The sequence below is a fragment of the Plodia interpunctella genome, chromosome 29, assembly GCF_027563975.2.
Source record: "Plodia interpunctella isolate USDA-ARS_2022_Savannah chromosome 29, ilPloInte3.2, whole genome shotgun sequence".
Classification (NCBI taxonomy): Eukaryota; Metazoa; Arthropoda; class Insecta; order Lepidoptera; family Pyralidae; genus Plodia; species Plodia interpunctella.
Genome location: NC_071322.1, coordinates 2,487,138 through 2,497,606, shown reverse-complemented (window position 1 = coordinate 2,497,606; position 10,469 = coordinate 2,487,138). Strand labels below are relative to the sequence as shown.

General features: G+C 33.4%; 1 protein-coding gene across 1 annotated transcript in view; it reads left to right on the top strand.

Annotated features, from left to right (window-relative positions):
- The first annotated feature begins 723 nt into the window (after positions 1 to 723).
- Positions 724 to 10,469, top strand: part of LOC128682087 (uncharacterized) — a 29,234-nt gene continuing 19,488 nt past the window's right edge. Inside the window, exon 1 of the mRNA XM_053766578.2 lies at positions 724 to 968. The gene's annotated coding sequence lies outside the window, so the exon portion shown is untranslated. The remainder of the gene's footprint in view (positions 969 to 10,469) is intronic.

Genomic DNA, 10,469 nt, shown 5'->3' with positions numbered 1-10,469 from the left:
TTTATCAATGACGTCAACCAATTCGTGCAAAATAAATTTGTCTCTGTCATCAATACTGGCTTCTCTTTCTTACATATGGCGCGAGTGAGCGAGATGCACAAAGGAAGTATGAGATGCTAGATGAGATGAATGACGTTGACGCATTTATCTTTCTAAAGTTGCCAGTATTTAAGATTCGTTTCAGTTTTGTTAATTTTTCACGTGTGTAGTCATTTTCTATTAACACTTATATAATAAATTAATATACTTTTAATAATATAGAGATCTATACTACTATAAAATATATGCTTGTGTTTATTAATCAATAAATTTAAACGTTTGATTTCAGGTTATAACATACTTATGTAAAATTTAAAACAAATACAAATGTTGGGGATAATATTTATATATTTGATTTATACTATGTATATTTCTATATTTGTAAATCTTAAAAGAGATTTGCATTTTAAGATTTTTGTTCGATTTGGATGGGTATTTTCAAGATTTTTGAATACGTAATATATCACCCAAATGTTCAGATCAGATTGATTGCCAACTATGCCAAAGGTTGGAAAGATTATACCTTTTTTAAATTCATAACAATTATTATCATCTCACAAATATTATAGGATTGAATTAATTTAAATTTTGAGAACATTTTCAAACAATATCTGGCTACACTGGCATCGAACTGTCACTGTCAGTCGCTACGCTACCTGCCGTTCCATTCTGTGATCCTGATCCACTCAAGCGCACTTTTATTTGTGGCTTGACGTAACGCGTTTTGCGAAAACCTAAATTTCGCAAACAACGAATTTCTTGGAACTGTGTGCATTAACTATTGACAACATATTTTCGGATTGTTATGTGTTATCAATAGTGACTAAGTGTTATTAACTTGGATGCGGTGAAAGTGTTATATATCTGTGAGAAAAAAAACATTGGATTTTTTGCTCATTCTGTAATCCCACTATGTTCGTCAGACTGAGGTGAGTGGCCTATATCAACCTTCGCACTTTTTATCCACTTTATAAGTACTGTAAGTAAAAATCTTTGCTAAGCAGTTTTTATCCCCGCACCCATCTACTTTGCCATTTAGTACAGAAAAAAGTTACATTCGAACTTGCATGGTGTTCCTTTTTTAATTCGTCGACTGTCACTATTGAATACAACGAGAAATGTGATCTGTGGCCTGGTAAATGGGTATAGATTGGCTTGTTGCTTCATAATTTATTCCTACCAAGTTGGAAAATCCAGACAGTTATGTATATTCGTAGTAGGTAAGTACCTACATGATGTAGGCAAACACATTGATATTGTCTGTCTGTACATTTTTGTCGGAGTGGCTCAACTCAAACACATACAGACAATATTATTATATGAAATAAATAATGCTTATGTTACAAAAATATATATTTATATATAGTTTGGTTATGTACTTTGCTGTACCTATGAATTTTCAAATTTTTTTAAGGTTTTGTCTCTTAAAAAGAGCTCTTGTCCATTCCACCTCATTGACCAGCCGGTCAAGACCCTTTTTCTCAGGAATGTACTAAGATTATCTAGTTGCAATTTACATCAAACACTAAGTAAATATTTCCTATTTTATCTGCGCGCTAAGGTAATTTTCTGATGTAAGATTACATTACATTCATTATCTATTTAAGGTAGGTATATAATTATTTTTCTCTTTTAGCAACAAATTAATAATGTTAAAAAACTGTCTACATCTGTTAAACTGAAACCTCAACAGATTTTTATGAATTTACTTACAGAATTATAAATTAAAATAGACTTTTTAGGAAATTACTTTTGTGATTAATAAATGTTTTACTTTGAAACATATCGGTTTGAATAGAATGTGATAGGTATATACATTATACATACATAAGTGATTGGATCAAGTGCTGATAAAAAAAATATATACATAGGTATATAAGTCATGTTTAAACCAAACAAAATATATCAGAATCAAGTGGACCAGTTCCCCTGTCTGCACCTATTCACAAATTGAACCATGGGTAAGCCATCGCAAAGCTCAGCCATAATAGAGAGAAACTCTTTATAGACGGACTGTCTAGAGTTTATATATAGGCAGCAAGTAGGTAGGTTGTAATTAAGTAAACTACTTGGGTTGTTTACTTTTATTATGTTACATATTAGTCATTTAAAATGGTTTAACACCTACAATGATTTCATAGGAAGGAATGTTATAGGATAGTCATAATATTGGGATTATTTAGATAACATTTTGAATTGAAATCTTCAATGCCTAATATGATAACTACACTTTTTCTTCAAGTCTCACCTCTATGGCTCGGTAATAGCGGCGAGTTTGCAATTAATTTGGGTAGTTTGATGTGCTGTAGACTGTACATTTGAGTTATATTTAACAAAATTCAAAAATAAGTAGGTAAGGTACCTACGTACTGTGAAGATTGTTTAGATAAATGAAGAAAAAACGGATAGGTCTTACAGTAAAATAATTTTTCCGCATGAGTTCAAATGTCTGTTCTGTTACTAACCCATTTACTTTTGCCATCATCAAGTTATTTTTTCATTAAAAATTATATTCAATTTCTCACAAACAAAGCAAACAATAAGAAAACATCCTTATTTCCTTAAATCCTTTTTCCTGGTTGGCCATAATATTGATGCAAAGAAATTAATCGAGATACAGCCAAAGCTTCGTATAAATAATCTGTACACTTAATACAATAACAACAGCGAATCAGCAACATATACCATGTGAGAAACGAGACAGAGGCAACAGATAATTAAGTGCAGATATGTGGTGGCGCGTGAGAGAGCAGGACGCACGGATCCCTGTTGATATTTATACCGGGCCAGACTCAAGGTCATAGATTTGCAAGTATGCAATCATGCATGCCACGCGTGTTCTTTATCAATTAGGATACGAACAGAATATAATCTAGGTAAATATTTTATTTTCCTACTGTAGAAGGTAATAATGCTCAGATTGTCTATGATGTGTCGCGTAATGAGCATGTGCACAAAATGAGATGTAGGTACATCTCATTTTATCGATATACTAAGAAACGAATTCAAAAAATCGCGAATAAGAACTGAAGAAGTAAGCTAAATTTTAATGATTTTAAAAGTCTATTTACATTTAACAAGTGCACATTTGCGATGAGCCAAATGGACATTTCGCGTCAGTGCCTCTGTTATCTGTCTTAATGAAAATAACTATACGATAAAGACCGATGCACACCGATGCTCTTTTTTGTATTAAGTATCCACAGTTCCATACGAAAAGAACGTGTACAGTGTGCAGTGGCCTCTAAAACAAGACGACACAACTTATTATGTCACATCGATATATATATATATATATATTATAATCAGCACTCGGATCACAATCATAACCTGTTTTTATATACCTTTTGACTATGTGCATTATGTACTTTTATATATTATTAGAAAGAAAAAAAAAACATTGTAAGAAACAATAATGGTAAGCCGATCTGGCATGATAGGGACCAACACTGTTCAAATGAGTTTCTTTCGGCATTTCTTCTCAGCAGTGGTCGTTCCGAAATGCCAGTAGTTTGTAGCTTGTGAGAAATAACTATAAATATTGACGAGAAAAAGTGCCTGTGAAGGTCTAATTTCTGAATAAATGATTTGAATTATGTGCTATTCATCTCAACATTCTCAAATGTAGACAGAAAAAACAATAGACATCGCCACGTCTTCGTTTCGCTCATACCAGAAAGAGGAATTAGAAATATTTCTTTTATCTAGGAGCGTCCAATGGTAAAGAGCGATCTGTGAACCGTAAGCTGATACGTGTATAGTTTTCATAGACCACCACTTCAGGTAAGGAAAACATCGTGAGAAAACCTGCACGCTAACTAATAATTTATCATCTAGTGTATGACATGAAGATGAGAAACATGCAAACATGGCCAAGAAAATCGCTGTCAGTGTTAGTGATAGTGACCGACATGTTCATGGTCGAATACGACTATTTATCAGTTGATAAAACGAGACAGTGCACTAATACATCTTTATCGTGTTTCCAGTGCTTTGTATGAGATCTTGTTCCGGCAAATTGTATGGAATTACTCTATATCAATGTCCAAAGCATTTAGGCGTTTTTTCAGGTCAATAAATTACTTCCTATTATCTTTTGTTAATTGACAAAAATATATATGTAAATAACTAAACTTAAACTACTTAAAAATATACAATTTTACTTCAACTAAATTATAACCTAAAATTAAGTATGAATATTACATTAATTTAAATAAAAAAGTTATCCTAAATCGCCATCGTCTTGTATTTGGAGAGCTACCACATTTGGCAACATTAACTGGTCTATTGTTTTCTTTGTCTTGTCTTTGACCTCAACATACACGTTTATATTGTTGAGTAGACGTAATGCATCAAACATCAGTAATCCGTAAATAGAATGTTACTGTTTAGAAGTAAATGCATCTCACACATTTAATCACAATTTGTGTTATAATTATCTAATAATAAATCCACTAGTACATATCTACAGCTTATTATATTAACGTGTCGTCACTTGTATACCAACTAGATATTGTTTTATAATCGATTGCGATATAAATTTGTAAAATCAATTGCACCTTTATAACGTATAATTATCAGCAATTAATTCTTGTTTAATAATGCGATAAGAATAATAAAGGAAAATAAATTGTTTTATTTTGTGCAAAATATTTTTTCCTCTCGATTTCGTTTATTACCGCCGCTAAAATCGTAAACCGTGTTCCATTTCCAAACAATGTTATGTACTTTTTTGTCTCCCTCCAGAGACAAAAAAGAATTCATTTTACTTTTGTTTTCAATCATTTAAAAATCGAAAACTGAGTTCTATCCGGAGATAAAAAAAAAAAACATATTTATCCTTCCGATGCGGACAAGGGCATCTTAATCTTAAACTCCACCTTAGATGACGCACAAGCACGTCACCCACTTATCTTCTTTTTTTGATAACACGTTCAATTTGTATTTCATAACAACTAGAACCGCGAATCTTTATTTAAACTATAACACTAGTGGCAAAACTGATGCGTGCACTGGCGATAAGCTGAAGATAACAAAATAGAGGCACAGAATAAAAATACCACAGACGAGCCCCCTTATTTTTGTTGTGTTGTGTGTTGTATGGCGAGCTAAGTCGTACGTTCTCTCTGAGCATATACCTGGTTACATTCTCGACTGCGACCCTTAAAACCCAGGGCCTGCTTGAAAATAAACGTGAAAATGTTTGATAACTCGGCTATGGTGTTACAAACCGGCTTTACGTCAACCCTCTTTGGGAATGCTGTTGTTGCTTTTAAGAATTTTATTTTTAGTCGCCTCCCACAAACATCTACAGAAACATATGTTCTATCTAATATAAAGGCTAGCCTCAAGTCAAGAATCAGCGTATATTACTGGCTGCTATAGGTACGTGAGCATTGAATCAACACAAGGACACCAGCGATGTACGTCGAATTCTTCGCCGATAGAGATAATGACATGCGCAAACTTTGCGGTTGAAGCATTATTGAATGACATACATACACACACTAACTTTCGCATTATTATAATAACAGTCACGTAATGTAAGTTCTTTTATGCCCGTCTCTTACAACACCTAAACCAGTATGAAGGGCTTCATAAGATCCAGTGCTGTATAAAAAAAAACGAATTTAATATTCCAACACAAAAGTTTTAAAAAAAACCAATCAAGACAGGAAGAAAATTAATAAATTGAACATTTTGACTAATAAAGTTGAATGAAATACTTCAGAGGAATAAACATAAATGAAATAATTTTTTCAACAGCAGCGACGCTCTCATCCCAACGGATGAACATGAATGTGAAGAAATGACTTTCAAAATTTTCACAATTTTCCTCACTCCAACTCCATCTTCAAGTACGGGTTTGCATTTCACATCTCGCTATCGAATCGATTCGCAGTGAGACGCTGCGAACCAATCACATTGCGGTGTGTTGCTGTTGCGTCACAATGGCGCATTGTGATTGGTTCGCTGCGTCTCACTGCGTATCGACTTAATGGTAGGATTTATGTAAAGTCGCACTGCATATATTGATCAACCTTGCTTGATAAAAACTACACAACTGATGATGATGTGTGTGTAAAATTTCAACTAGTTGTATGCAAATAGAGGTCTTCACATGATCTTTAACTGACTTGTGAGATAAAACTAAGCTTGCTAAACATTGCTTAGTTTTGTCTTGTTATATAAATTATTGAAGAAGAAGAATAATGTCTTTATTTGCATTGAATGGGTACAAATAGTCTTAATTTACGAATTTAGTTCCAATCATTCTGCCTATGGTGGCGTACAAATAGAAAAAATTGAATGGTTTTGACATTTCGAAAATAAATGACTTTATACGAAATCTAGCTTAGGTACTTGTTTCAGCGGAAAAACTAAGTCAATGACTAAATAACACGATTTTAATGACGCCATCTAACTTTTATTAACAACATGTAATTTAGATAACATGTGACACTAACTATTTGTACAAGACTGAGGGACCTACTTCCTTCTATCATCAGACCAGTTTAAACGATTATATAATACCAACTCCCCTTAGAGCGGTGGCATAAATACAAATTGGCGCCAAGGCTAAGATGAGGAATCTCGTGCAAAAAAAGCATTTAAATTCTGGCGCGAATATTGTTGTATTTGGAACGCAGTACAGTTTTAAATTAGAACGTCAATGGTTGTTCGAAAATCAAAAGACCAATTTTAAAGTTCGAACTTCTTTTCTTTTACAAATTAGCGCTCTAGAAAGAAAATCATCAAGATTGACTTCAATTTTTAAGTTACTTCGTTTTATTTCACTGTCTATAAACTATTATTTTTTTTGGGCATTGGGCAGGCGTGAAAAAATCTTAATCCAAGCACTTTTCTATGTTATTTATACTATTATTATAAAGAGGTAAGTGTTTGTGAGTTTGTATGTTTGAGGCGGGTATTCTCCGAAACTACCGAACCGATATCAAAATTATTTTACCATTAGAAAGGTACATTATCAAGATTGCTATAGGCTGTATTTTATCTCAAAATTCCCACGGGAGCAAAGCCCCGGGCAACATCTAGTATTGGTATTTTGGGCTATATAAATTGCATGTTTACCATACAGGGATAAACACAATGGAAACCAACAGAATTTTCCTCAATAATACAACAGGTTTGGTCGCTCAAAACCAAAAACCCACTTTAAAACTTCACATTATATATTTTTATCACTTGTGCAAATAACATTACACATACACGAATTAGGTAAAATGACAGTATGCATTTTAAAAATAGACTTCTAAATTCTTTGAAAAGACCGCCTGAAACAAGACAGTATCTTAAATACAACATAACATAAGAAAAATCAAATGGATTCAGATAAAATTATTTTTAGCGAAATTCCATTAGCACATAACGTTCTTTACAAACGTATACATTGCCTGCATGGAATTAGTAGGTGCTCCGTTGTGCGAAGTACTTACTAAATCCATGATTGCCTGTATCCCTGTATCCAACCCATAGAGTAGAACTTTACTTCTTTTTACGTTCCTTCGATTTTCAAACTTGTTTTCGGGCTGAGTATGTGTGTTTATTTCATTTCACCTAATTTTATGAAATAATTTTAAGAAACATTTTCTGGTTTAAATTAACTTGGCGTGTTGATTATTAAGTTAGTATTTGATTTTTTAAGTATATTTCTCATTTTGTATTTTCTCATTTTGCCATTAAGGTTTTTGTTCTTTTACCATATTCAGACGAAATATCTTTAGGTCCTGTTACTTCGTGAGCGAAGTCGGGGTGTGTAAATAGTGATGTTTAGTAATTATGCACTAGGAACTGCGCGTGAGTCAATTGGGGTTAATGTCGTGCTAGATAAGAGGTCCGAATTATGGTTAGAATTGTGATAAACTTACTGTTATGTTCCATTACACTGTATTCAGCTGTTTCTCAGAGCGTTTCGAACTTTCGACCGCCGTCATTCTTTGTTTGTTACCTCTTCACCCTCTATCTAAACAACCAATCTTCTTGAAAAGTTTCATAGATTAAGTTTATGGTATGGAGAAGGACATAAGGTACTTTAAATCCCGGAACAATAACTGTTCCCGTGGAAAATTTAAGCGGGCGAAGCTGCGGACAACATATTATACAAACTGTATTTTTATATTGTAAGTAATAACTTACATATAGTAAAAAGAGGTTCACTATATTCATAAGTTCCTTTATCTGCAAACTAGAAGGTAGATCTGTCTTTGTGCACCATCTTTTAACAATGAGCACAACTTGGAACATCGACTACCTGGATCATTTGTTTTTTTTTAAGAAGGGGAAATAAAGCACAAACTTCCGTACAGACGGTCAGCTGTTCATGTGTTGTTGTGTTCCGATTTGAAGATTGAGAGGTACAATCACATTGTACTGATAAATTTCTTGGGCAGAGTGCGTGTGACGTGGTGTTGAAAGCGGCCCATAGGCTGCGGTAACCACTTATCATCAGGTCTATTCGCGTGCTTGGTAGTTTCCAAAATGGTCGCTGCGTCTTTTATTTATTTATTCAACTTTATTGTACCTACACAAGGTTTTTTGTTTGGCAGATTATATATGTTTATAGCAGTAATGCATCTTTCCAAACACCATATTCAAATAACAGTAGTTCAAACAATTTGGTACTGGCATTGTGTGTGTAACTGGTGTTTACTTATTTAAAAATAAAAAAAACTTGCTGCTGTGCTGTACACGAAGCGCCATGACATGTGCAAATTGAGTGACGTCGTGATTCCATTTACGAATATCAACGACTTTTCTGCGTTTAATCGAAATTAGACCTTTTTGTCAATACATTGTAAACTCAAATTTCCATGTTTTGTATATTATAAACAACGATTTTGTAAATTTTAAGCAAGGAACATATACACCTTACGAACACAGAATAAAGTCCAGAATTGTATGTAGAGCGACAGTATATCTGCAAAGGTACTTTATTTACCTGAGGCTATGAAATGAAGTGAATGTTACGAGGATATTTTTAGAAAGCTATATTTGCTTCACACTCTGTTTATTAGACCATAGACTAAACAGAAGAAAAATGTTCTTTTTTTAAATATACGGCTAAGAAAATGTTTAGGGATGAGGGAAATTGCTACCTATAAAAATGAATAACAAATAAAATCTAACTGACTAACCATGTCGTATCTGCGACGGAGCCACCATTTTAAAAGCATATTATTCGTCAGACTTACATTGTGTATACGATGCTGCTGATCTAATCCTGTTTTTCACAAAAAGTTAGCGTACTTCAAGCTAAAGTATGTTATGTCATCCTATTAATATAATAAATGCGAAAGTTTGTGGTGATGTGGTGTGGTTTGTTACTCTTTCACGCAAAATCTACTGGACCAATTGTCATGAAATTTGGTAATATAACCTGAAATAAGTAATACACAGGGTACTTTTTATCCCGAAATTCGTTGTTTGAATTCTTTAAATGGGTCGTTCGAATAATAATACCTAGTTGCAAGATTATTTAAACATCCATTTTCATTAAAACGGCAGCCATTTTCTAACACATAGCAAAATAATAATTGTATATTTTCCTGTATTATGCCGATAAGGCTATAAATACGTTTTTGCTAACACGCGGGCCATTTTATTATTCAAACAAATACAATACAGGTTTTGTTATTATAATTTAGGTTATGTTGAACAAAATGAAGAATAAAGTTTCATTGAGAAAATGTAGCATGAAAATTAAAAAAATATTACTATATCCTGAAGTTTGTTACCTCTTCACGCTTTATCTGCACAACCAAATTTCTTGAAATTTTACGCAAATCTAGTTTGAAGTACGGAGAAGGACATATATATATTATTTGGATACCCAATAATATAATAATTTCTTTCACGCGGTGGGAAAGCGCATTTCATTTAATTCCAGAAAAAAACTGTTCCCACCGCGTGAAATTCACACGGACTACGTTGCCCGGGGCTTCGCTTCGCGGAAATTTTGTGATTAAATATCGCCCATAGCAATCTTGGATAATGTACCTTTCTAATGGTGAAAGAATTTTTGAAATCGGTTCGGTATTTTCGCGTAGATTACCCGCCTCAAACATACAAACTCACAAACGCTTACCTCTTTATAACAATAGTATATAGATTATGTTTTAGCCAGGACCGGCCGCTAGTGACAGTATACAGTTGTACACGATACGTTCTGGAATTTTGTAACGTAAATAAAGAATATTGATTGACAGCCGACTTCGCAGTTTCCAGCTAACACGTAAATTTTAGCATTATTATCACTTACAGAAAGGTATATATTTTGTGGGTTAATTACATAATGTTTTCCACTTATAAGCAAATAGCGTCCTGTTCTGGCTTCGCTCGGGTAATACAAAACCAAAACATAAATACACAGTGAAACCCGTAAGTACCTACAACAATCTGTCTGGTAGTTT